Source organism: Pteropus vampyrus, unplaced genomic scaffold (assembly GCF_000151845.1).
Source record: "Pteropus vampyrus isolate Shadow unplaced genomic scaffold, Pvam_2.0 Scaffold24, whole genome shotgun sequence".
NCBI classification, from domain to species: Eukaryota; Metazoa; Chordata; class Mammalia; order Chiroptera; family Pteropodidae; genus Pteropus; species Pteropus vampyrus.
In genome coordinates, this window is record NW_011888805.1 from 7,656,097 (window position 1) to 7,659,230 (window position 3,134).

At 35.1% G+C, this 3,134-nt stretch overlaps 1 pseudogene; it reads left to right on the forward strand.

Annotated features, from left to right (window-relative positions):
- The first annotated feature begins 2,179 nt into the window (after positions 1-2,179).
- LOC105289519 lies at positions 2,180-2,630 on the forward strand (annotated as a pseudogene).
- Positions 2,631-3,134: the final 504 nt, after the last annotated feature.

A 3,134-nucleotide genomic window follows, 5' to 3' on the forward strand; every position in this document is an offset into this window, starting at 1 on the left:
TGATACAACAACATGAACAAATTTCAAAGGAATTATGCTGAGTGAAAGAAGCCAGTCTCCAAAAGTCACAGATTGTATAATTCCATTTTTGTGATATTCATGAAAGGTAAATCTATAGAGATGGAGAATGGATCAGTGGTTGCCAGAGTTTATATGTGGTGGAAGGAGTGACTGTAAAGATATAGCCAAAGTATGGTGGTGATTGTATAAATATATACATATGTTACAATTTATAGAACTACAAACCAAAAGAAAAAAGTCAAACTTACTGCACGATAATTTTAAAAAGTAGAATTAAAAGTAAAAAGTAAACGAGGCCACAGTCAACCCATCAGCATTATGATAATTTGACATAGGGTCTAATTGAGGGCATAATACATGTGAGTAAGCTTAATTTGTTTCTTTTAGGTGAAAAGTAAATAGAAATAGAAACTTTAGGATGCTTTCCCTGCCACTCAATCTATGGTTCAAGCACACCCCTGACTTTGCAGATTGCGGCCCTAGATCCTTGAAGCTCAAAGCATGTTCCACGGATTAGCAGCCTTTTGTAGCCCTTAGAAACTTGTTAGAATTCTGGGTATGAATTCCAGCAATCTGTTTTAACAGGCCTGCTACATGTTCTGATGTATGCTAAATTGTGAGAAACATTACCCTAGAGTGTTGTTAAAAAACAATTTCCTGGGCCCTATCCCAAGAGTTTCTATCCAGTATATCTTGTATAGGGACCAAGAATTTTAATTTTAATAAGTTCCTAGTTGATATTGATGCTTCTGACCTGGGTACCACACTTTGGGAACCACTGCTCTAGCTCATTCTGTCTGTTACAGTAGTCACTAGCCACATGTGGCTATTTAAATTTTAATTAATTAAAATGACATGAAAATTAAGATTTTAGTTTCTTGTTTGCATTAGATATATTTCAGTTGCTCAGAGTCACATTTTTACCACATGGCTCTTTAAGAAACAGTTCTCTAACTGATCTCTAGGGAAGCACTGCCGAAGACAACTAAGCGATGATGGAAATGTTCTATATCTGTGCTAACACAGTAGTCACTAGACACATGTGGCAATTCAAATTTAGATTCTCATTAATTACAATAAAAGTAAAAAATTAATTTCTCAGTCACACTAGTCATATTCAAGTACCTATTAGCTGCGTGTAGCTAGTTGCTACCAAGAGAAATAGCAGATAGAGAATATTTCTATCAACACAAAGAGTTCAATTTATTGGAAACTGCTTCTCTAGATCATGAGTCAGGGAACCTTTTCTTGAAATTCCCTTAATAATAAATAGTAAAGAATTGAGTCTTCCAGTCACATCTACTCAACTCAGCCTTTGTAGCTGGAAAATAGCCACAGACATTAAGTAAACAAGTGAGTATGACAGTTCTGATGAAACTATTACAGGAAAAAGCAGCTATTCTACAGGCTATAGTTTGCTGACTCCTTTCCCATCACCAACCTTCAAAGTCTCTGGAACTCTGCTTTCATACCATGAAATGAATACTTCAGATATTAACACAAAAGCATGAAATGGGAGAGTGTATTAACACCCTTCTTGGCTACTTTAACCCTGGTTATATCCAGGCAATGCTTAAATGTTTTTGTAAAAAAGATTAATATTATTGGAGGGGATTAAATGTCAAGAGAGAGGAAAGACTGGCTCTGTGGCAAGACTAAAATAAAGATATTTTGATGCAGATTGAAACGCTTTGGAAATGTGTCACTTTATTGGCTTAGAATAGATTAATAATTACTATGTAACACGTTTTTCATTGGTTCATTTAGTGCTTCATAGAGTATATCACCAAATAATTTTTTTCACTATTTTTTTACTATTTGGTCCACAGTTTTCCAGTTCTCCTCAATAATATATTAATTCACATCTTTTCAAATATCTTAAATATAATACCACTTTATTATTGCACACTCTTTTTATGTTATAAATATTTATACTTTTTTTCTCAAATGTTGGGTAATTGATTCCATTGAGAACTAATGCAGTCAATTTTAGTTCAATTGGTGTCTTTCTTACCTCCAGTTACTCTATTTCGTTGTTTCCTTGTGTAATAGTTCTTTTGGTGCAATAAAACTAATAAATGAGAATTATCATTGTTTCATTTCTTTTACACTAAAAAGTCTATGTTCAGCTTCTTTTATTTCTGCTGTAGGTCCAAGTGGCTGCTGTCAAAATGAGCAAGTTTATGAAACCCAGGAAGGTGGTATTAGTCCTGGCTGGACACTCCAGACACAAAGCAGTCATCATGAAAAACATCGATCATGGCACCTCAGACTGCTCCTACAGCCATGCTCTAGTGGCTGTAATCAAAAGCTATCCTCGCAAAGTGATAGCTGCCATGGGCTAGAAAAAAAATTGCCAAGAGGTCAAAGATCAAGTCTTTTGTGAAAGTTTATAACTACAACTACCTCATGCCCACAAGGTACTCTATGGACATCCCCTTGGACAAAACTGTCTCCAACAAGGATGTCTTCAGAGACCCTACTCTGAAACACAAGGCCCAATGGGAAGCCAAGGTCACATTTGAAGAGAGGTACAAGACGGGCAAAAACAAATGGTTCTTCCAGAAAGCTGCGGTTTTAGATCTTTTTTGTTTCAGTCAGTAAAAGTCAAAAAAAAAGGTCTATGTTCGGGAGGGAAACAGTTAACCATCTAATGTTTAAGAGAAAAAAAATTACTAGTGTTTCCTTTCAAGGTAAGAAAACTTCTTTTCTATATAAATTGGGTGAGTAAGTCTTTAAGTATGTATAATCGACTAGGCACTAGAAAACTATGAGATAAATATACAATATAGCCTTTGCTAAGTGTTCAAATGTGTGTGGAGGTTTAAAAGTGCCTGGAATCTTAAAAGAGAAATGCATCAGTTGTTTTTTCTCACTTTATCTTCTAACAGGTTAGATGGTCATTCCCAGGAACCATTGGATTCCCAGGGGAGTAGATGAAAGAAAATGGGTAGTCTGGCAAGTGAATTCTGTATGAATGTGAGAAGGGGCATTGTTGATCCAAGAGCTCAAAAGAAAGGTCAAGTTTATTAAAAACAATTCTTTTCAATCATTTTATTTCTACTTTGGTCTGCCTTAATTATCATTTCCATTTTGAACTTCCTTTAAAAAAT